Source organism: Salvelinus fontinalis, chromosome 23 (genome assembly GCF_029448725.1).
Source record: "Salvelinus fontinalis isolate EN_2023a chromosome 23, ASM2944872v1, whole genome shotgun sequence".
Taxonomy (NCBI): Eukaryota; Metazoa; Chordata; class Actinopteri; order Salmoniformes; family Salmonidae; genus Salvelinus; species Salvelinus fontinalis.
In genome coordinates, this window is record NC_074687.1 from 45,404,139 (window position 1) to 45,430,291 (window position 26,153).

Consider the following 26,153-nt stretch of genomic DNA (forward strand, 5'->3'; position numbering starts at 1 on the left):
GAAACAGACTCCATGAGGGTGGTATGAGGGCCCGACGTCCACAGGTGGGGGTTGTGCTTACAGCCCAACACCGTGCAGGACATTTGGCATTTGCCAGAGAACACCAATATTGGCAAATTCGCCACTGGTGCCCTATGCTATTCACATATGAAAGCAGGTTCACACTGAGCACATGAGCACATGTGACAGACGTGACAGAGTCTGGAGACGCCGTGGAGAACGTTCTGCTGCCTGCAACATCCTCCAGCATGACCGGTTTGGCGGTGGGTCAGTCATGGTGTGGGGTGGCATTTCTTTGTGGGGCCGCACAGCCCTCCATATGCTCGCCAGAGGTAGCCTGACTGCCATTAGGTAGCGAGATGAGATACTCAGAGCCCTTGTGAGACCATATGCTGACCCATGCACATTTGTGGCCTGCTGGAGGTCATTTTGCAGGGCTCTGGCAGTGCTACTCCTTGCACAAAGGCGGAGGTAGCGGTCCTGCTGCTGGGTTGTTGCCCTCCTACGGCCTCCTCCACGTCTCCTGATGTACTGGCCTGTCTCCTGGTAGCGCCTCCATGCTCTGGACACTACGCTGACAGACACAGCAAACCTTCTTGCCACAGCTCGCATTGATGTGCCATCCTGGATGAGCTGCACTACCTGAGCCACTTGTGCGGGTTGTAGACTCCGTCTCATGCTACCACTAGAGTGAGAGCACCGCCAGCATTCAAAAGTGACCAAAACATCAGCCAGGAAGCATAGGAACTGAGAAGTGGTCTGTGGTCACCACCTGCAGAACCACTCCTTTATTGGGGGTGTCTTGCTAATTGCCTATAATTTCCACCTTTTGTCTATTCCATTTGCACAACAGCATGTGCAATTTATTGTCAATCAGTGTTGCTTCCTAAGTGGACAGTTTGATTTCACAGAAGTGTGATTGACTTGGAGTTACATTGTGTTGTTTAAGCGTTCCCTTTATTTTTTTGAGCAGTGTAGTTGTCGTTTGTATGTGTATGTTTTGTACTGTCTAAAAAGATGAAATAAAATCTTACAAAAAAATCTAATAAGGAAAAATGACAAGCTTGCAGCACGTGTCCTATTATTGTCAAGCCCTGATCTGTTTCACCTGTTCCTGTGATTGTCTCCACCCCTTCCAGGTGTTGCTGATTTTCCCCAGTGTATTTATCCCTGTGTTTCATGTCTCTCTGTGCCAGTTTGTGTTGTATGTTTAGTCACGTCAATCAGCGTGTTTTTTCCTGTACTCTTTTTGCTATTCTCCTTTTTTTTGTCCTCCCGGTTTTGACCCTTGCCTGTTTCTGGACTCTGCATTCTCTACCACAAATGGACGCAGCATAAGCTCAAAACTTTTCATTGAGGAACCACTGTAGTAGCCAATATCAGGGTGACAGTCACAGTAAGCACAAGCATACAATGCATGAAGCAACAGCTCACCGATCATAAATACTTTTAATCAAAAATAAATAATCGTCAGTTTTATAACTGAAAATGTACCATTGTTTGTGTAAAACTAACATTGAAATATGTCTCAGACTCAAGCAGAAGTCCAAACTCTCACGATATGGTAGCTCAAATGTATGGTAGTTGGGTGGTAAGAAACGGAAGAGAAAAAAAACGCTAAATCAAAACCGTCTAACCTATAGTGGAGCGCTTTCGACACACCCACTCCTTTCCACACGCCCACTACTTTCCTTTTCGACACACCCACTCCTTTCCACACGCCCACTACTTTCCTTTTCGACACACCCACTCCTTTCCACACGCCCACTACTTTCCTTTTCGACACACCCACTCCTTTCCACACGCCCACTACTTTCCTTTTCGACACACCCACTCCTTTCCACACGCCCACTACTTTCCTTTTCGACACACCCACTCCTTTCCACACGACCACTACTTTCCTTTTCGACACACCCACTCCTTTCCACACGCCCACTACTTTCCTTTTCGACACACCCACTCCTTTCCACACGCCCACTACTTTCCTTTTCGACACACCCACTCGCCCATACTGCACTTGTAGCTGCTCTCTCTTTGTCTCTGGGGAACAAATCTTTAACACTTGTATTGTCTTTAGCTTGACTTCTTTCTTTACTGTTTCTTCAGGTGATATCAGAATTTTCTTTGGCTTTATTCTTGTACAGCCTAGTTTTTTCAGAGGGTGTATTAGAGGCGAAGTCAGGTGCAGGAGAGTAGAGTGATGTAAACAGGCACACTTTTATTTTAGTTCCAAAAACGAGAGCACTACATAAATCAAACGCGCTCAAATCACGGAACATAACAAAAGTAAAGCGCGTAGTAGGACGCCACAATAACATGAAACAATTACACACAAAACATGATGGGAAACAGAGGGTTAAATACAAGTAGATTGATTGGGGAAATGAAAACCAGGTGTGTATGTAACGAGACAAGACAAATGGAAATATGAAAAATGGAGCGGCGATGGCTAGAAAGCCGGTGACGTCGATCGCCAAACGCCGCCCGAACAAGGAGAGGAGCCGACTTCGGCGGAAGTCGTGACAAGTTGGTGTGGGGTATGTACAATGAATTAATATTGTGGACTGCTCTACAAGGCTGGACTTTGGTTTGATCTTCACCTATAATCAGCTAAATTAGAGAGACAAACCATCATAATTCTGCACATTCTTTCCTGGCTTCACATTAACGTGTGCCCACTTGTGTGCTTGTGAGTTCTTAAACTAAAACTACAACACCAGATATTTGGATTATATGAGTGCTGGCTTTGTCTGTACCAGTAACAGTGGAGTATCCTGTGGTTGTCCCTCCTCTCTTGATGGTGGAGAGGACTCAAAGGAGAGCATCAACAGGGACCGGTCCCCTGGGCAATCAACACTGACAAGAAAGGCCAGAACTTGACTTACGATTCAGTAAGGATGAGTTTAACCCACTGTAGGCTGTGAGTACACATACGTGATGTAAAACTGTGTCATTGGTAGTACTATGGTTGCTGCAAGTGTATTGGTATCATATTAATGTCTATTTCAGCATTATGGTCATAGCTTTGGCCACATAGCACTTTGTGCATATTCGCCTGGCATTTTCTTTCAGCTGTGCAATTTTAGCATTTTTCTGGAACTTGTTTTTTCATATACTGTAGTAGTATCTTATTTCAAAACCACAAGCTAAGTTGTCCCTAGTATATTTTTTTGCTAAAAATGTATTTATTTCATAAGGTTGCCAAAGTAACTGCTTATAATTTCCTGTATGTATCAGGGGATGTGGTATACGTTTCAGTAACATTTTAATATGGTCACTGGGCTCTACCTCAGAGATCTGGTTGAAGAAAGTTGCCTCATAGGGTAAGTTACTGTATGTCTTTATTCTACCTGGTGTCACAGTATATTCTGTCCCCCCCCAGGTGCCTACCTCACCCAGGTGGTATGTCTGAATGATGTCACACTTCGCTTTGAAATCTGGGATAATCCGGAGGAGCCCACGATGCACTGGTGGTGTACGATTTCAGCAAACAGGTAAAACTAACACGCACATGCACAAATGCACACAAACACACACTGGATGTAGATCGCTTATACCTAATGCATGCCCTGTGTGTGTGTGTGTGCGTTTACGTGCATTTGTGTGTGTGTGTGCACGCGTGGGTGTGTGTATTTAGGAGAGCTTCATAAGGTCCCAGCTGTGGCTTAGGGAGCTGGAGAAGCACTGTATCCCAGGTTCCATCGGGATGGTTCTACTAGGGAACAAGGGGGACCTTTCAGAGCTGCGCCAGGTGACATTACAGGCACTGTACTCACTGTATACAACAATCTTGCATAGTCACACTTGCACCCACCCTCATAACACACCCACATACACTGTACATGTCACAGCACACAAACACATTCACACAGACTATAGGGAGACTGTAGGGAGTCATACATATGTCCCACGGGGATATTGACAGCATTTCTATATGATGACCATTCAGACATAATCATCTCCTATCTCACAAACCCATACACATTGTACTGTACTTTCACAATGGTCACCACGTGACAGCAATGCAACTTCTCACTCATATTCAATTACTATTTTATCCTCTCTATTTATTTCATAGGAAGGACATAGTCTTGCCATTGACTGAGGCTTGCTTTTTATGGAGACCTTGGCCAAGTCAGGGAATCAAGTCAGTGAACTGATGCTGGCTATTGGTAAGTAGTTGGGCATCTGTAAGAATCATCATTGTACTCAATATATATATTATCATATTTCTCAATTTCTGTTCTTTGATATTCAAAATTGCGACATAAAACATTTTCTCACAGCTTTAAATGTGTAGGTCTGAAGATACACCACTAGAGAGCAGCAGATACATATATTATCCATATTTCTTATAACGGAACATTTAGTCGATACAGAAGAAAAGTGAGAAAGCAGCAATGTTTGGTGAGAAATATAGATGGATGCGGTGTGTGTGTGTGATCCCTCTCTGTCAGCCCTCAGGGTAAAGAGGAGTGTGATTCAGCAGCAAGTCAGTCTGATAGAGTGGCAGGAGACAGTTAGTGAACCTGCACTACTCTGAGAACCTACATCAGCCATTGGCAATCTGTTGCCCCTCCTTTGGACCCTTATGTGTGTTCTATGTGGATAGGTGTATAGGTGTGTGTTTGTCTGTGTGTTGTTGTTAAGGGAGATGATAAGATTACAGACCGAATGGAACTGCAGTTCCCCATGACATTTTAGTTTGATCACCCAAATGTGAAATCCTTAAGGAAAGAGGAGAAACTATGTTCAAAGATTTAAGGTTAAGCAAAATCAAACATTTCCTTATTTATGTACAGTGCATTCGGAAAGTATTCAGACCCCTTCTCTTTTTCCACATTTGTGACTCGTTTCAGGAAACTTGGCGTAAGTCGCGCCTCACTGCTTCACAGGAGTGCCATTTGAACGTAAACTTTATTTAATCAAAATGCGTTTTGGGGCAGAAATGCCTTCTGGAACTTTCATGTGCCTTAATAGCAAACTTGTATGCCATCTGTAAATACGAATAAAATTGTTGAATTATGAGCCTAGTAGGTTTAGCCACGGAAAAAGTCAGCAACCTTCCCGCTAGACATGAGTGGGCTGGATATGCCAAGAGATCAGTTTGGATTGGTCTGTCATGTAGCACACTTCTGTCTAATGCAGCTTTTTTGAAAGATATCACGTAGTACAACTGCATAAGTGTTGATTTCCACTTTCTGGAGGGCCGAGTTTTGAAATCAGTGGAAATAGAGTGTGATAGCTAAGGAAATGGAGAAAATTCTGCCGTTTGATTGCAAATATGCAGACGGATTCGAAAAGAGAGCACACAGAAGGCTGTTGTATAAAACACCTGTCTCCGGATTACATCTTCAAACTAAGGGCAACCATGGTATCCGTGACAGAGGGAGAAGCATCCATCCATGTATACGGGTAAGATAGTCTAGCTAGCTACCATTTCAGATATTACACATTTCTAATTTTGACAGAAAGTCATTTTCATTTCAAATTAAAGTGTATTGTTAGCTAACTAGCTAACGTTAGCTGGCTGGCTAGCTAGCTAAAGTTACGTGTATGATCTGTGTAATAATATTATTAATATCTCAGAGCCATTTGCATTGCTAGTTATAGTCTAATGTTAGCCAGCTAACATTGAACATGGTTGATTAGCTACCAGCAGATTCATGAAGGGTAGTAACGTTATGAGTTGGGATTATGGTTCATTGTTTAGCCAGCAACTCCAGATTAAATTTAGGAACACACCCGCAGTTTAAGCCAGCCTTTAGTATTGAAATCTTTGTTTGTTTAGCACATAGCCTCACATCTGAATCCTTAAAGAGATGTGTGGGGCTAAACTTAAGAAGGCATGAACGATGCTGAATGAGTGTAGACAAAGAAGAGCTATCCAGTAGGTACCAACACATTCAAGGGCCATTTTCTCTAAAGTGAGGTTACAAGTTGATCAACTTTCAAAGCAGAATTACTTTCCCATTGTTCCTCAACTATAGTGTTTGACATACCATTTTGTAACTCAACTTTTATCCAAAGTAAAAAACACCTTTTCAAATTTTGCTACATTAAACCGAATCGAGTCAGTTAAACAAATGCTTTTCCTCATCAATCTACACACAATACCCCATAATGACAAAGTGAAAACAGGTTTTTAGAAATGTTTGCAAATGTATTAAAAATATGAAACAGAAATACCTTATTTACATAAGTATTCAGACCCTTTGCTATGAGACTCAAAATTAAATCAATCAAATGTATTTATAAAGCCTTTTTTACATCAGCAGATGTCACAAAGTGCTATAAAGAAACCCAGTCTAAAACCCCAAACAGCAAGCAATGCAGATGTAGAAGCACTGTGGCTAGGAAAAACTCCCTAGAAAAGGCCGGACCCTAGAAAGGCACCTAGAGAAGAAGCAGGATCTGAGGGATGGCCAGTTCTCTTCTGGCTGTGCCGGGTGGAGATTATAACAGTACATGGCCAAGATGTTAAAACGTTCATAGCTGACCAGCAGGTCAAATAATAATAATCACAATGGTTATAGAGGGTGCAACAGGTCAGCACCCCAGGAGTAAATGTCAGTTCGCTTTTAATAGCTGATCATTTAGAGTTAGAGACAGCTGGTGCGATAGAGTCGAAAACAGCACGTCCGGGACAAGGTAGCACGTCCGGTGAACAGGTCAGGGTTCCATAGCCGCAGACAGAACAGTTGAAACTGGAGCAGCAGCACGACCAGGTGGACTGGGGACAGCAAGGATTCATCAGGCCAGGTAGTCCTGAGGCATGTTCCTAGGACTCAGGTCCCGAGAGAGCAAGCAAGCGAGAGCGAGTTCTAAACTTCCTTAATAAACCCCAAAAATACTAAAATAATGATTTTCCAGAGAAGATCCAGATCTCATGGAATTAGACCAAAGTTTTCAATTGGTACAAACTATATAGAGTACTGCACACACTACAATTAGTTAGGTTTCAAAATAAGCTCAACTGGATACCTTAATGAGGCAGTGAATGAACTGAGAGAGAAAGCACGCAGGGCATTCTACGCCATTAAAAAGCAAATTCAAATTGAAATAACTATTAAAATTTGGCTAAAACTAATTGAATATGTCATTGAACCAATTGTACTTTATGGCAATGAGGTGTGGGGTCCACTTGCAAAACAAGATTTCATCAAATGGGACAATCACCCCATTGAACCCCTGCATGCAGAGTTCTGTAACATTATCCGATGTGTCCAGAGCTACAAACAATGCATGCAGGGCAGAATTAGGCCAATATCCACTAATAATAAAAACTCTCAAGTTTTGGAAACATCTAAAAATACAGTGACCCCCTCTCATATCACTACCAAGACCTGCAATGCCAAGAGCTGAGCCAAGAAAGGAGTCCCCTCATCCAGCTGGTCCTGGGGCTGAGTTCACAAACCTGTTCTAACACACTGAAGACTCAGGACCAGAACATCCAAAAGGATGATGAGAGTAGGCTACCCGTCCTGTTGCGGGAGGACGCAGAGAGCTGTGGGTTGGCAGTGTCTGACAGAACAATCAACCTGCACATGTACTCTTCTGTATGCTTATTGTTATTGTTCAATGTATGGTTATTTTGACCCTTGGTTATTGTTGTTGCTGTTGTTACTGTTGTCCCGTTGACAATTTCGATTCTCTTTTTTTCATATTGTAAATATCCAAAATAAGCTTTGGTAATATGTACATTGTTAAGTCATGCCAATAAAGCAAATTGAATTAGAGAGAGAGGCAGCATACTTAAATTCACACAGGACACCTGATTTGACAGGAGAAATACTCCAGATATAACAGGCAGACCCTAGCCCCCCGACACAAACTATTGCAGCATAAATACTGGAGGCTGAGACAGGAGGGGTCGGGAGACACTGTGGCCCCGTCCGACGATACCCCCGGACAGGGCCAACCAGGCAGAGATAACCCCACCCACCTTGCCAAAGCACAGCCCCCACACCACTAGAGGGATATCTTCAAACCACCAACTTACCACCCTGAGACAAGACCGAGTATAGCTCACAAAGTCCTCCCCCACGGCTTGAACCCGAGGGGGGCGCCAACCCGGACAGGAAGATCACGTCAGTGACTCAACCCACTCAAGTGATGCACCTCTCCTAGGGACGGCATGGAGGAGCACCAGTAAGCCAGTGGCTCAGCCCCCGTAATGGGTTAGAGGCAGAGAATCCCAGTGGAGAGAGGGGAACCGGCCAGGCAGAGACAGCAAGGGCGGTTTGTCGCTCCAGTGCCTTTCTGTTCACCTTCACACCCCTGGGCCAGACTACACTCAATCATAGGACCTACTGAGAGTCTTCAATAAACACTTAAATGTCGAGACCGAGTCTGTGTCTTTCACATGGATAGAGAGACCATTCCATAAAAATTGAGCTCTATAGGAGAAAGCCCTGCCTCCATCTGCTTGTTTAAAAATTCTGGAGACAATAAGGAGGCCTGCGTCTTGTGACCGTAGCGTACGTGTAGGTATGTACGGCAGGACCAAATCACAAAGATAGGTAGGAGCAAGCCCATGTAATGCTTTTTAGGTTAGCAGTAAAACCTTGAAATCAGCCCCAAGAATCCAGTGTAGAGAGGCTAGCACTGAAGTAATATGATCATATTTTTTGGTTCTAGTCAAGATTCTAGCAGCCATGTTTAGCACTATCTGAAGTTTATTTAGTGCTTTATCCGGGTAGCCAGAAAGTAGAGCATTGCAGTAGTCTAATCTAGAAGTGACAAAAGGATGGATACATTTTTCTGCATAATTTTTGGACAGAAAGTTTCAGATTTTTGCAATGTTACATAGATGGAAAAAAGCTGTCCTTGAAACAGTCTTGATATGTTTGTCAAACGAGAGATCAGAGCCCAGAGTTACGCGAAGGTTCTTTCACAGTTTTATTTGAGACGACTGCACAACCATCAAGATTAATTGTCAAATCCAACAGAAGATATCTTTGTTTCTTGGGACCTAGAACTAGCATCTCTGTTTTGTCTGAGTTTAAAAGTTAACAAAATTGCCGCCATCTACTTCCTTATGTCTGAAACACAGGCTACCAGGGAGTGCAATTTTGTGGCTTCACCATGTTTCATCAAAATGTACAGCTGTGTATCGTCCGCGTAGCAGTGAAAGTTAACATTATGTTTCCGAATGACATCCCCAAGAGGTAAAATATACAGTGAAAACAATAGTGGTCCTAAAACGGAACCTTGAGGAACACCGAAATTTACAGTTGATTCGTCAGAGGACAAACCATCCACAGAGACAAACTGATATCTTTCCGACAGATAAAATCTAAACCAGGCCAGAACTTGTCCGTGTAGACCAATTTGGGTTTCCAATCTCTCCAAAAGAATGTGGTGATCGAGGGTATCAAAAGCAGCAGTAAGGTCGAGGAGCACGAGGACAGATGCAGAGCCCTGATCTGATGCCATTAAAAGGTAATTTACCACCTTCACAAGTGCAGTCTCAGTGCTATGATGGGGTCTAAAACCAGACTGAAGCGTTTCGTATACATTGTTTGTCTTCAGGAAGGCAGCGAGTTGCTGTGCAACAGCTTTTTCTAAAATCTTTGAGAGGAATGGGAGATTCGATATAGGCCGATAGTTTTTTATATTTTCTAATTAAAGGTTTGGCTTTTTCAAGAGAGGCTTTATTACTGCCACTTTTAGTGAGTTTGGTACACATCCAGTGGATAGGGAGCCGCTTATTATGTTCAACATAGGAGGGCCAAGCACAGGAAGCAGCTCCTTCAGTAGTTTAGTTGGAATAGGGTCCAGTACGCAGCTTGAAGGTTTAGAGGCCATGACTATTTTCATCAATGCGTCAAGAGTTATAGGATTAAAAAACTTGAGTCTCTCTCTTTATTCTAGGTCCTGACAGTGGTGTGCAGACTCAGGACAACTGAGCTTTGGAGAAATACACAGATTTAAAGAGGAGTCTGTCATTTGCTTTCTAATGATCATGATCTTTTCATCAAAGAAGTTCATGAATTTATCACCGCTGAAGTGAAAGCCATTCTCTCTTGGGGAATGCTGCTTTTTAGTTAGCTTTGGACAGTGTTCAAATACATTTTGGATTGTTCTTATTCTCCTCAATTAAGTTGGAAAAATAGGATGATTGAGCAGCAGTGAGGGCTCTTCGATACTGCACGGTACTGTCTTTCCAAGCTAGTCGGAAGACTTCCAGTTTGGTGTAGCGCCATTTCCATTCCAATTTTCTGGAAGCTTGCTTCAGGGCTCGGGTATTTTCTGTATACCAGGGAGCTAGTTTCTCATGACAAATGTTATTATTATTATTATTTTTTTTTTTTGTGACTGCATCTAGGTTATTACGCAAGGTTAAATTTAGTTCCTCAGTTAGGTGGTTAACCGATTTTTGTACTCTGACATCCTTGTGTAGGTGGAGGGAGTCTGGAAGGGCATCTAGGAATCTTTGGGTTGTTTGAGAATTTATAGCACAGCTTTTGATGATCCTTGGTTTGGGTCTGAGCAGATTATTTGTTGCGATTGCAAACATAATAAAAATGGTGGTCCGATAGTCCAGGATTATGAGGAAAAACATTAAGAGCCACAATATTTATTCCATGGGACAAAACTAGGTCCAGAGTATGACAGTGAGTAGGTCCGTAGAAATGTTCGACAAAACCCACTGAGTTGATGATGGCTCCGAAAGGTTTTTTGAGTGTGTCTGTGGACTTTTCCATGTGAATATTTAAGTCACCAAAAATGTTAATATTATCTGCCATGATAGGACTTCAGGGAACTCAGTGAGGAACGCTGTATGTGGTCCAGGAGGCCTGTAAACAGTATCTATAAAAAGTGATTGAGTAGGCTGCATAGATTTCATGACTAGAAGCTCAAAGACAAAAATTGAAATTTGCTATCGTAAATGTTAGCAACACCTCCGCCAATGCAGGATGCGCGGGGGATATGGTCACTAGTGTAGCCAGGAGGAGAGGCCTCATTTAACACAGTAAATTCATCAGATTTAAGCCATGTTTTAGTCAGGCCAATCATAACTGACTTGGAAGTGAGGGATCTAACATTAAGTAGCCCTATTTTGAGATGTGAGATTTCACAATCTCTTTCAATAATGACAGGAATGCAGGAGGTCTTTATTCCAGTGAGATTGCTAAGGCGAACACCGCCATGTTGAGTTTTGCCCAACCTAGATCGAGGCACAGGCACGGTCTCAATGGGGATAGCTGAGCTGACTACACTGACTGTGCCAGTGGCAGATTCCACTAAGCTGGCAGGCTGGCTAACAGCCTGCTGCCTGGCCTGATAACAGCCTGCTGCCTGGCCTGCACCCTATCTCATTGTGGAGTTAGAGCCCTGTCTATGTTCATAGATAAGATGAGAGCCCCCCTCCAGCTAGGATGGAGTCCGTCACTCCTCAGCAGGCCAGGCTTGGTCCTGTTTGTGGGTGAGTCCCAGAAAGAGGGCCAAATATCTACAAATTCTATATTTTGGGAGGGACAGAAAACAGTTTTCGACCAGCGATTGAGTTGTGAGACTCTGTTGTATAGCTCATCACTCCGCCTAACTGGGAGGTGGCCAGAGACAATTACTCAATGCCGACACATCTTTCTAGCTGATTTACACGCTGAAGCTATGTTGCGCTTGGTGACCTCTGACTGTTTCATCCTAACATCGTTGGGGCCAACGTGGATAACAATATCCCTATACTCGCTACACTCGCCAGTTTTAGCACGGCTATCGTCACCACAAGGCGATCGTTTTCCTGTATATTATTAGTATAGTGACTGCAATTAGAAGGCATAATGTTAATGTTACTATTTAGCTTCGGTTGGGGGAGGTCCTGTAGAACCATGTCCAGATAAAGCATTCGGGGTGAGTAAGTTTAATGAAAAAAGTTGAGCGAGGGAACAAATTTAAACATAAAACGTTAAAAACCGTCAACTTGGCAGGTAGCCTGAGTAACATTAGCAAGAAACAGCTCAGCAGCATGTAAACAAGTCCACAAGTTGTGACCGGAAATTACTTCAGAATCTGCTGATTGAGCTCAGGTGCATCCTGTTTCCATTGATCATCCTTGAGATGTTTCTACAACTTGATTGGAGTCCACCTGTGGTAAATTCAATGGGACATGTTTGGAAAGGCACACACCTGTCTATATAATGTCCTACAGTTGACAGTGCATGTCAGAGCAAAAACCAAGCCATGAGCTCGAAGGAATTGTCCATAGAGCTCCGAGACAGGATTGTGTTGAGGCACAGATCTGGGGAAGGGTACCAAAAAATGTGTACAGCATTGAAGGTCTCCAAGAACACAGTGATCTCCATCATTCTTAAATGGAAGAAGTTTGGAATCACCAAGACTCTTCCTAGAGCCAAACTAAGCAATCGGGGAGAAGGGCCTTGGTCAGGGAGGTGACCAACAACCCAATGTTCACTCTGTCAGAGCTCCAGAGTTTCTGTGTGGTGATGGGAAAACCTTCCAGAAGGACAACCATCTCTGCAGCACTCGACCAATCAGGCCTTTATGCTAGAGTGGCTAGATGGAAGCCAGAAGCCACTCCTTAGTAAAAGGCACATGATAGCCCGCTTGGAGTTGCTAAAAGGCACCTAAAAGATGCTCAGACCATGAGAAACAAGATTATCTGGTCTGATGAAACCAAGATTGAACTCTTTGGCCTGAATGCCAAGCGTCATGTCTGGGGGAGACCTGGCACCATCCATACAGTGAAGCATGGTGGTGGCAGCATCATGCTATCGGGATGTTTTTCAGTGGCAGGGACTGGGAGACTAGTCAGGATCGAGGGAAAGGTTCACAGGACCTCTATACCAGGCGGTGTCAGAGGAAGGCCCTACATTTTTTTAGATCGGGTTCAAGTCCCGGCTCTGGCTATGCCAATCAAGGACATTCAGAGACTTGTCCCAAAGTGTTATCTTGGCTGTGTACTTAGGGTCATTGTCCTGTTGGAAGGTGAACCTTTCCTCCCTCCGGCGCCATCTTCCACTTGATGACCGAAGCACGTTATGTAAATGTAAAATATCTGTTTCTTATTTTTAAGTAGTTTTTGCTTTGTCATTATGGGGTATTGTGTGTAGATTGTTGAGGGAAAAAACGATTTAATACATTTTAGAATAAGGCTTTAAAGTCACAAAATGTGGAAAAAGTGAAGGGGTCTGAATACTTTCCGAGTGCACTGTATGTAGCAGTGTAAATATTTAAGTTTGTTTTATTTTATAAATTTGCCCAAAATTCTAAAAACCTGTTTTTGCTTTGTCATTATGGGATATTATGTGCAGAGTGATGAGGGGGGGGGGGGGGGGACAGTTTAATACATTTTAGAATGAGGCTGTAACGTATCAAAATGTGGAAAAAGTGAAGGGGTCTGAACACTTTCCGAATGCACTGTAGCTGCATATTTTTATACTGAAATGGTACACTAAAGATAATTGAGGCTTGATAAGGCACCAATCGTATCTTCGTCCTTGACTGGCCGTGGACATACCGCGCAACCATACTCTAAAACGTACCATCTGAAAAAGAGAAGGGTTATGGCATAAACCACAAAAAATACATATTTTGAGTATGGTGCTGTGTAACTGCTAATGCCAAGTCAATAGACCGTGCTCAACCATAATAGTCAGGGAGAGGAACCAATATTAAAATAATATAGCCTCTCTGATGTTCATAACAGAAATACAATGACCAAGTTGAGCCAGACAAAGTTTCCATTTGTTGACAATGCTAATCTCGGATGGCGTCAGTATGAATTTGACTGAGCATACTTTAAGGCACAGGTGTCAAACTCATTCCACGGGGGGCCGAGTGTCTGCGGGTTTTCGCTCCTCCCTTATACTTGATTGATGAATTAACATCACTAATTAGTTAGGAACTCCCCACACCTGGTTGTCTAAGGCTTTATTGAAAGGAAAAACCAAAAACCTGCAGACACTAGGCCCTCCGTGGAATGAGTTTGACACCCCTGCTTTAAGGCTTAAAGACCCAGTGTCGTCAATATTTAGTTTTCCTGTATTTTATATCATATTGTACAACAGCTGATGAAACTAACACTGTGAAAGTCTGAAAATATTTGACCAATGTCATTTCCTAATAGTTGTTGGTTGAAAATACAATTTACACAGGACCTTTAAAATCAGCAAGTTGCATGGGCAGGACGTTCGGATTTCCATGGTTACATCACCATGCGGTAAATTGGTTAATAGACCAATAACAAGTTCCAAACCTTTAAATTGGTTAATAGACCAATAACGAGTTCCAAACCTTTCTGCCAATAACAGCTAGTTTTCAGTTTTCGCCTCCCCAATCAGACCACTCCCAGACAGTCCTAGCAAAATTCTGTTTTGAGAAATATTTTTTTTGCTAGAAAGTTATTTTCTCCCATTTGAATGTTAATCTATTACAGTACTAATTGTAACCCAGAAATTATATGATGATATAAAAACGGCTGCATTGGGCCTTTAAATAAAAAATGATGGCACGATCTGCATACATGTAAGCTCCCTGAGTCAGATGTTCAACTGATACCAATTAGATACAGTGTCTCTCTCTGTACATCCAGAGCCAAGACCATGGGAACGTCCTGAGGGAGCTGGGTGGGTCGTATTCGTTATGGTACATGAGCCTCTGTCAAATGAAATGCATGTGTGTGTCAAAAATGTACACAATGACACAAACAATGTCACTGCCTGTGTGTGAAAGTGTCGGTGTTTATGTACTATCCACATGAGTGTGTGTGTGTACTGATTATGTGTCTGTGGGTTAGAGTGTGAATCTGTCTCTTTCGAATGGCACTCTACAGCCATAGCAGACATTGACAGATGTACTTGAACCCAAGGACAGTTTGTGTGTGTGTTTGTGCATGTGTGTGTTTGCGTGCAAAGAGAGCCTGTTCGTCATTATGTTTTACTGGCATCAGTCTATATTCTATGACGTTAGAAGTGCATTCCCTCCCACACGGTCCCACCACTTTGTATCAACTCCATCTTTTCCAATGTTTGTGATTTTATTTGTTCTCCTGTCTTCTCAAGACACTCCAGCAGTATTTTTCTCCCAGGATCGTTCCAAGTTTCCAGCAGAGGGCTGCATCTTATTTCTTGATGATTGAAAACATGGGTTTTCTGTCGAAAGAAAGATATGGGATTCAAATATAGAATGTGGGATTTAGTTGACAGAACAAGCTCCTGGAGCGCCAAAGGGACTGCTGGGTTGTGTTCATTAGGGCACGCAATGACAAATGTAAAAATTACAATTTTGCAATGGGAAATGAAAATGAGCATTTCTTATTGGAAAACTCCAGGTAGTGCCTCCTTGTTTCAGTCCGTTTCTTCCATTTGGTGCCTAATGAGCATGGCCCTGGTCTTCATTGTGTTTAAGCACTTGAGATAGAAACTATTTAAAGCCAGGGGCCATTTCTAGGTGGAAGCTGATTTCATTGAGGCTGGAAAGGTACACATAATGACAATCTAAATGTGTTTTGTGAAATATTGGTTTTGATACACCACTGAAATTATCCTTGTCATCAATAGCCTTGAGACACAAAAGTTATTTTCCCCATATTTTTGTATTACGAGTATGATTACATTTTGTTCCTCTCCATTACAGACTGGCTAGAGGTAATGTTTGCCGTTAATAAGGATCTAAGATTCAATCAGATCCGCCTTACCCTGCGATAACAGTGATTCATTTTAATGCTATTTCTGACTTTTGTGACACTCTCCTTGGCTGGAAAATGGCTGTATCGGTTTCTGTGGCTAGGTGCTGACCTAACATAATCGCAAAGTGTGCTTTCGCTGTAAAGCTTTTTTGAAATCTGACACAGCGGTTGCATTAAGGAGAAGTTTATCTATATTCCCATGAATAACATTTGTATCATTTATCAATGTTTATGATGAGTATTTCTGTACTTTTTTGTGGCTCTCTGCACTTTCACCGGATGTTTGTTTGAGACAATGCATTTCTGACCATAACCCGCCAATGTAAACTGAGATTTTTGGATATAAATATGAACTTTATCAAACAAAACATACATGTATTGTGTAACATGAAGTCCTATGAGTGCCATCTGATGAAGATCATCAAAGGTTAGTTTTTTTGACTCCTCTCTTTGGCTGGAAAAATGGCTGTATGGTTTTCTGTGACTAAGTGCTGACCTAACATAATCGCATGGTATGCTTTCGCAGTAAAGCCTTTTTGAAATCGGAAACTGTGGTTGGATTTACAAGAAGTTTATCTTTAAAATGGTGGATAATACTTGTATGTTTGAGGAATTTTAATTATGGAATTTCTGTTGTTTTGAATTTGGCGCCCTGCAATTTCACTGGCTGTTGTCGAGGTGGGACACTACCGTCACACTGGTACCAGAGAGTTAAGAGCAAATCAAATGGTGCGTCTGTCTGCCAGCATGAAAGTAGGGTGTAAAGTGTGAGCACATAATGTGTTTCTCAGTCTCTTTTTCTGAGTGTGTTTATGAGTGAGCTGCTTCGCTCAGTAATTTCTTTGTTCTACCGGTAGTTGTGCAGAGAAAGAGAGAGATACAGACTAATTGGACGCACATGCTCAGTGACTGAAGCAGCTGGGACCAAGCCCTGTCATGCCAAAGTGTCCACTTGCCAAAATATGTCCAACCCTGCTTCACAATCGGATTCAATTAGCTGTTAGTGTCTGTTGCTATACTAACAGTGTGAAGAGCTAACGCTTAGAATGTTGGAGATCATTACAGCCAAAATAATGTTCGTTTCATCCCGCTATGTAAACAAAGTTGATTTCAGTGACGATTTTGCTGCTAAAAAACTAGTTTTGTTTAGCTAATAAGATGAATGCTTTACTTCAATCTACTTTTGACGACCTTGTTAACATTTCAACAGCAAAAAAAGAGACAAGACTAATGAGGGACATACACAAACTAATAGTACAGGTAGATAGCAATAAAAACAGTTCTACAGAGATACAAAGTAAGTTAGAGGAATTACTGGAGGAACTTATTCAATGTATTCTGTTACAAAAACAAAGCAAACTGGATGGAATATGGAGAGAAATGCACCAAGTTCTTTCTGATTATCTAACACAGGAACGCTACTAAAAAGAATTTGCAGAAACTTGTCACTAAAGACAGAGTCATCTATGATTCTCAGAATAATATTTTTAAAAAGGAAGCTAAATATTTTAAGCAGATGTTTTATTTTCAGTCTCATCCTCAGCCTCTGAATGACGATTACTGTAAGGAATTATTCACCCCTCCCCAAATTTGTTTTGAAATTAACAACTGCACAAAAAGATCAGCGTGAAGTCCAAATTGCAGAGGAATGCATTTTTGAGGCTATTAAATACTTTCAGTCTGGAAAAACCCCAGGGCTTGATGGCATACCGGTAGAGGTATATCAAACCTTTTTTTCATATACTCAAAGCTCCATTATTAGCATGTTTTAAATACTATAGAAATGAGTGTTTGTCATGTACTCAGCAGGAAGGTCTGAGTTCGCTATTATTAAGGCCTAGATGGAAAATATACGGAGCCAATCCATCTAAAAAACTGGAGACCTCTTGCACACAATGTTGTGATGCAATGAAAATACCTGAGAAATGCATAGCACTCAGAATTAAAAATGTTTTACCAGGTATTGTTCATCCTGATCAAACAGGTTTTTACATGGACAATTACATTGGAGATAATATACGACAACTACTAGAAATAATATAACAATGTGAAACATCTAAGAAGCCAGGCCTGGTATTTATAACGTCTTTTGAAAAGGCCTTTGATAAAGTCAGACTGGATTTTATTTATAAATGCCTGGATTTTATCAATGTTGGGGTGTGTCTTATTTAATGGGTAAAGTAATGTACTGTATAGCTACCCCAGATGTAAATAGTGGATAATTCTCAGGGAGTTTTGAATTGTCAAGAGGAATTAAATAAGGATGTCTACTGTCACCATATCTATTTGTTATGGTTATAGCTATTAAAATCAGATCAAATAACAACATTAGAGGATTAGAAAGCCAAGGCTTAAAAACAAAGGTGTCCATGTATGCCAATGATTGAAGTTTTATATTAAGTCTGCAAGGTAGATCAATGCAATGTCTCATTGAATATAACTTTTCTGGACTCTGGACTAAAACCTATTTATGATAAGTGTATCATATTACGTATTGGATCTTTAAAAATACAACTTTACATTACCTGTTAAATGGGCTGATGGGGAAGTAGACATACTTGGTATTCATATCACAAAATGTATAAATGAGCTCTCCACAATGAATTTCAATAGAAAACTAGTCAAAATAGACATCCTGCAACCATGGAGAGGTAAATACCTGTATATTTATGGAAAAATGACACTGATTAACTCCTTACTTATATCTCAGTTTACCCACTTACGTATGGCGCTGCCTACTCCTGATGATTAGTTTTCCAAATCATATGAGCAATTTTTTCCCCGCTTAATCTGGGATGCTAAACCAAACAAGATAAAGCGTGCCTATCTATATAATGAATATGAACTAGGTGGGTTGAGATTATTAAATATAAAAGCACTAAACCTCTCTCGAAAAGCTTCACTTATACAAAAGTTTTACTTGAACCCAAAATTGTTTTCAAGTAGATTACTAAGAAAAGCTCATCGATTGTTTAAAAATTGCCTTTGTGCAGATTGCCACGTCTCATTTTCGGTTAATTGAAAATGAAACCTTTTTCAAAGTATCTCTCTTTTTCAAACAAGCATTGCAGAGCCTTTTACAATTCCAATTTCACCTCCCTGAAAAGATAGTACAAATGTTATGGTTGAACTCAAATGTGCTAGTTGATAAAATACCTGTATTTTTCTGGAAATATATTTGAAAAGAGTATTCTGTTTTTAAATGATATTGTTAATTGGAACCGTAAAGTTATGTCTTTTATGGAGTGATCGGAATTGTGTGGAAAGGTCTGCTCAATCAAAGATTACAACCAATTGATTAGAGCATTGCCCCAAAAATGGAGGAGACAGGTGGAGGCGGGATGTCACGACTTCTGCCAAAGTCGGGTCCACTCCTTGTTCGGTCGGTGGTCGGCGTCGCTGGTCTTCTAGCCATCATCGATCCACTTTTCATTTTCCATGTGTTTTGTCTTGTTTTTCCTCACCTGGTTTCAAATCCCTCAACCATTTGTTGTTTATTTAACCCTCTGTTCGCCCCATGTCTTTGTGTGGGATTGTTTATTGTAAGTGCTTGTGCATGTGTTTGGTGCGCGACGGGTTTTTGTACCCAATTATTCTGGTTATTTTTATGCCGTGGGTTTTGCTATTAATTAACTTCTTGAGGGCAGGGGGCAGCTTTTTCACTTTCGGGAAAAATAGCATGCCAAAATTCAACTGCTTGCTACTCATCCCCAGAATATAAGATATGCATATCATTAGTAGATTTGGATAGAAAACACTCTGAAGTTTCTAAAACTGTTTGAATCATGTCTGTGAGAATAAGAGAACTTATGTAGCAGGCAAAACCCCGAGGACAAACCATTCAGAATTTGTATTTGTTTGATGTCACTGTCTTTTCAATTAGTTTTTTTTAGAGACACCAGATTTCTAATGGACTTGCTTGCAGTTCCTACCGCTTCCACTGGATGTCACCAGTCCTTGGAAATCGGTTGAGGTTATTCCTTTGTGTAGTGAAGAAGTAGGGCTATCGTAAATGAGGGTCACATGAAGTACATTTTTGGAGAGAGTCACTTTATGAAAAAAGTTGCGTCAGTTTGGTTTCGTTTTGTATTGAACACAGATCATCCCGTCTTCAAATTGATCGATTATTAACGTTTAAAAATACCTAACGTTGTATGACAAAAGTAGTTTGAACTGTTTTGGTAAATTTACATGTAACTTTTGATATATTTTGTAGTGACTTGAAAGTTGGAAGCTGTGTTTTTCTGGATGAAAAGGTCCAAATAAATTGACATTTTGGATATATATCGACGGAATTAATCGAACAAAAGGACCATTTGTGATGTTTAAGGCATGATTTATATTTTATTTCTGCGTTTTGTGTCGTGCTTGCAGTGTTAAAATATGCTACTCTGTTTGTTTACTGATGTGCTATCATCAGATAATAGCATCTTATGCTTTCGCCGAAAAGCTTTTTTGAAATCTGACATGTTGGCTGGATTCACAACGAGTGTAGCTTTAATTTGGTATCTTACATGTGTGATTTAATGAAAGTTTGATTTTTATATCATGTTATTTGAATATGGCTCGCTGTATTTTCCCTGGCTATTGGCCGGTGCGACGTTTGCATCCAAAGAACGTGTAAACTGCACATTAACTAACTTTTCAGATTGCAAAGTATGCAGCTATTATCACTTAATTAATGTGAAAATCAATTCAATTCACACATTGGCTAATCTCTGGCATGTTTTTATTCTGTGCTTTCCTCCCCTTGTCTTGCACACAGAAAAAAGGGTTCCTAAAGGGTTCTTTGGTTGTCCCCATAGGATAACCCTTCTTGGTTCCAGGTAGAACCCTTTTGGGTTCCATGTAGAACCCTCTGTGGAAAGGGTTCTACTTGGAGCCCAAAAATATTTGATCTGTAACCAAAAGTGTTCTTCAAAGGGTTCTCCTATGGGGTGTCGTGTCTGGACTATCATTAAATGTAAAGACTGTATATTATCAAATCAATTCTCTAGGTTTAATTATTCCGTGATTAAACTAATCATGCAAACATTAATTAACTAGGAAGTCGGGGCACCACGGAAAATGTTTAGAGGTAGAGTTATAATTTCCCGAAAATAACTCTTCAGATATTTTAATATCTGATCAATTAGTCTTCTATTAATGAATTATTGTTACCTCATCAGTTCTCATTCCAAATGTCATAAATTCCTGGTTGTCTACACAAACCATAGTTTCCATAATGAATCAGCATTATACAAATTGATACAACATGATACAAAGAAAAAGTCCCTAGCGGACGAAGCCGATATGACGGCTGGTAGACAAAGGAAAGCGGTGGGGACTGAGGAAGAGTGGGAAAGACAAAATGGATTATTGACACACAGTGGATAGTTATATTCATTGAAATGCTAATCCTGTGCACATGAACGGCTGCTCATTCGAGAATAATTGCAATGTATATACACTGCTCAAAAAAATAAAGGGAACACTTAAACAACACAATGTAACTCCAAGTCAATCACACTTCTGTGAAATCAAACTGTCCACTTAGGAAGCAACACTGATTGACAATAAATTGCACATGCTGTTGTGCAAATGGAATAGACAAAAGGTGGAAATTATAGGCAATTAGCAAGACACCCCCAATAAAGGAATGGTTCTGCAGGTGGTGACCACAGACTACTTCTCAGTTCCTATTCCTATGTTCCTATGTTTTGGTCACTTTTGAATGCTGGCGGTGCTTTCACTCTAGTGGTAGCATGAGACGGAGTCTACAACCCACACAAGGGGCTCAGGTAGTGGACGTCGGGCCCTCATACCACCCTCATGGAGTCTGTTTCTGACCATTTGAGCAGACACATGTTTGTTCAAATAGTTTCATGTTTAATCACATACGTTTCACAATATTTATATGTAAACCTGACAGCTGGGAAATGTACACTTTAAGAGATACAGCTATGTGTGTTTCATGTCCTTCATGAGATCACCAAATGAAACACACTCGTCATAACTGCCCCTAAAGTGTCCATGGACCATTCCCACATTCTCAGAAGTAGAAATATTGTTTAATTCTCCCATTTTGAGGATTAGTAGTTTGGCCAAGTCACTCTTTGTTCTCTCTCCCTCAATACTGCATGTCCAAAGGGGGAGAGGTTCCCTTCCAGGAATTCCACTAGGTGGCAGTAGTAAAATAATGACTAGGCCATTACGAATGACTGAATGGATGGAATGTGACTAATTCCTATAAAGACACTGGAAAGGGTTGGACCTAATACAATTACCAAATTAACATGCTCCATCCAGCACCATCTTAGGCTCGACCAACGAATAATTACTAACTCTCTTAACAGGTCAAATACACACTAAGGTGCTATAATAACCAACATTTTAAGAAGATCATTTGTGGAAATGAGCAGGGTTTAGCAATTTTTTGGGACGGTATTAAGTAGTGATGATGACAAATATTTTACTCAGTAAGGTCACTCCTATAAAATTCTATGTTCACTCCCACTAAGCCCGACTTTGAATGGTTGATGTCTCAGGCTTATATGTGCTGTGTGTGCAATTACCTGGGGAAGACGTTACACCAATAAATACTTACCTTGATGAACGCTGCCAACCTAAAGAAATTGATAGTGTCTTTCTTCTGAAACCAAGTTATATCTCCCTCAGTACACAAACACGTACACAGCAAAAACGAGCAATACCGCACAGTGCTGGACCCAGTCAGGTATTTGACACACTCACCCACTCCCCCGCTGAAAGATCAGCCTCAAAATATTGGCAGGTTGTAGTCAAGCCTTGGTCTCCAGCATGGGAACAGAAGAGGAATACCTGGTGAGGTGGTCTCCGGTTGGACTACTCCAAATCATCTTGTTTCTGACACACACACACACAAGCTTTGCAGGTCCATTAAAAATGTAAATACCTCTCACACCCTACAATAACCTATGGCTCATGAAAGAATCTTCATAAATCAGCAGAACGTTAATAACCTATTTATTGACACTTTATATATGGTACTGTAATACTTTGTTTGAAGTGAGACACCTTCGGTCATTCATAACACATCCATAAAGACTCCATATTGCATGACACTGTACTTAATTTAAAGTCAGACACCTTTGGTCATTCAACTTTTGTACACCTGTGGTGTTCCCGGTCAAAAATGACCGGTCATTAGAAATGAATGGGTGAGATGACAATTAGTGCATAAAATGTAGTTCAGGCAGATGCCCATTCATCAGATGGACACACTTCCTCTCCCAGACCCCACATGCATGTGTGTTTGAACACACACACACACACACACACACACACACACACACACACACACACACACACACACACACACACACACACACACACACACACACACACACACACACACACACACACACACACACACACACACACACCTCACTCCCTTTCTTGGCTAATATGGCAACCCCCACGGGAACCTTTCCACAAAATAATATTTCCCCTACGGGAAGCACACATGTTGGCATTCTCACAAACAATCGCAACATTGTTTCAATAATATATAGAACTTTTCTCGCAGCTCTGGTATATAAAGATTTTTTGAGGCCTTGCTCACAATTCAGTCTGTGGCAGCACAATAACCAAACGATATACTGTAGGTGAGGCTCTTGATCATATCTTTGATCATGACCCTGGTGAGGAGGAGAGGCCAGGAAACTGACAGTGAAGATGCATTAAAGGAGGAAGTGTCAGAAGTTGAAGAAAACACAGAATATGATCCAGACCAAGGGACAACCGATGACAACCGACAATCCAGTGATGAGGAAACAGGGACCTGCTGAGGTTGTTGTTACATTCCGGTCAAAGAACGGGAGTTTGTCCTGGTCGTCATCCCCATCTGAGAGGAGAGGTCGGCTGTCGGCTGAAAATGTTATCAGGATGACCCCAGGGCCATCGAGATCCGTCATATTGATGACATAAAATCCTGCTTCGAACTGTTCCTGACAGAGTCAATCGAAACTATAGTGATAAAATTGACAAACTTGGAGAAGAGACGCGTTAACAAAGACAACTGGAAGGAGGTAGACCGGACAGACGTTCAGTCATACGTGGGTCTCTTGATTTTGGCCAATGTGTACAGATCCAGAAATTAATCTACCACCAGCATATGGCATGCAGAGTCTGGTCGGGCAATTTTTCGTGCCACTATGTCACTCCAGATATTTCACGTCTTGTCACGGGTGATTCACTTCGACAACCGTGATACAAGACCAGGCCACCGTCAACAAGACAAGCTGGCAGCGATCAGAGAGGTTTGGCACAAGTGGGTGGAGCACCTGCCCTCATCTATAACCCAAGTCCAGAAATCACAGTGGATGAGCGTCTGGTTGCTTTTAGGGGACGCTTCCCATTCAAACAGTACATGCCAAGCAAACCATCTAAATATGGAATGAAGATATGGGCAGCATGTGATGCCAGGACACGTTATGTCTGGAACATGCAGGTTTACACCGGGAAACCTGCTGACGGTGTTCCCGAAAGGAACCAGGGGAAGAGGGTGGTCCTGGAAATGACTGCAGGTCTCCAGTTGCACAACATAACAAGTGACAATTTAATCACCTCATATGCTCTTGGTCAGGAGCTACTCCCCAAAAAATGACCATGGTGAGTACGGCAAGAAGGAACAAGCCTGAGTTGCCTCCTGCTTTACTCTCTACCAAGAACAGGGATCGTTTTTCCTCTAAATTTGCCTTCACTGAAACACACAATATTGTGTCCTACTGCCCGAAGAAAAAGAACACTGTGCTCCTGATGACAACTCTGCACAGGAAGGCCGCTGTGAGTATCAGGGAGGACAAGAAGCCCAACGCTGTCCTGGATTACAACAGGAACAAAGGGGGAGTTGACAACCTTGATAAGGGACAGTTGAAGTCGGAAGTTTACATTCACTTAGATTGGAGTCATTATGACTAATTTTTCAACTATTCCACAAATATCTTGTTAACAAACTATAGTTTTGGCCAGTCGTTCAGAACATCTACTTTGTGCATAACACAAGTAATTTTTCCAACAATTGTTTACAGACAGATTATTTAATTTATAATTCACTGTATCACAGTTCCAGTGGGTCAGAAGTTTACATAGATTAAGTTGACTGCGCTTTTGAACAAGCTAACTGAGGCTAATTGACATCATTTGAGTCAATTGGAGGTGTACCTGTGGATGTATTTCAAGGCTTACCTTCAAACAGTGCCTCTTTGGAAAATCAAAAGAAATCAGCCAAGACCTCGGGAAAAAAATGGTAGACCACCACAAGTCTGGTTCATCCTTGGGAGCAATTTCCAAACGCCTGAAGGTACCACGTTCATCTGTACTAACAATAGTACGCAAGTATAAACACCATAGGACCACGGAGCCGTCATACCGCTCAGGAGGAGACGGGTTCTGTCTCCTAGAGATGAACGTACTTTGGTGCGAAAAGTGCAAATCAATCCCAGAACAACAGCAAAGGACCTTGTGAAGATGCTGGAGGAAACAGATACAAAAGTATCTATATCCACAGTAAAAACGAGTCCTATATCGACATAACCCGAAAGGCCGCTCAGCAAGGAAGAAGCCACTGCTCCAAAACCCCCATAAAAAAGCCAGACTACGGTTTGCAACTGCATATGGGGACAAAGATCGTACTTTTTGGAGAAATGTCCTCTGGTCTGATGAAACAAAAATAGAACTATTTGGCCATTATGACCTTCCTTATGTTTGGAGGAAAAAGGGGGAGGTTTGCAAGCCGAAGAACACCATCCCAACGGTGAAGCCCTGGGGTGGCAGCATAATGTTGTGGAGGTTCTTTGCTTCAGGAGGGACTGGTGCATTTCACAAAATAGATGGCATCATGAGGAACGACAATTATGTGGATATATTGAAGCAACATCTCAAGACATCAGTCAGGAAGTTAAAGCTTGGTTGCAAATCGGTCTTCCAACTGGACAATGACCCCAAGCATACTCCCAAAGTTGTGGCAAAATGGCTTAAGGACAACAAAGTCAAAGTATTGGAGTGGCCCTGACCTCAATCCCATAGAAAAATTGTGGGCAGAATTGAAAAAGCGTATGCGAGCAAGGAGGCCTACAAACCTGACCCAGTTACATCAGCTCTGTCAGGAGGAATGGGCCAAAATTCACCCAACTTATTGTGGGAAGCTTGTGGAAGGCTACCTGAAACGTTTGACCCAAGTTAAACAATTTAAAGGCAATGATACCAAATACATATTGAGTGTATCGTACACTTCTGACCCACTGGGAATGTGATGAAAGAAATAAAAGCTGAAATAAGTAATTCTCTCTACTATTATTCTGACATTTCACATTCTTAAAATAAAGTGGGGATCCTAACTGACCTAAGACAGGGCATTTTTACTTGGATTAAATGTCAGGAATTGTGAAAAACTGAGTTTAAATGTATCTGGCTAAGGTGTATGTAAACTTCCAACTTCAACTGTATGTTACTTTTTATCTTTCAAGTCTCATGTACT

The 26,153-nt window shown here is 41.5% G+C and overlaps 1 pseudogene; it reads left to right on the forward strand.

Moving 5' to 3' along the window:
• The first annotated feature begins 2,733 nt into the window (after positions 1-2,733).
• LOC129821502 (ras-related protein Rab-17-like) lies at positions 2,734-4,873 on the forward strand (annotated as a pseudogene).
• Positions 4,874-26,153: the final 21,280 nt, after the last annotated feature.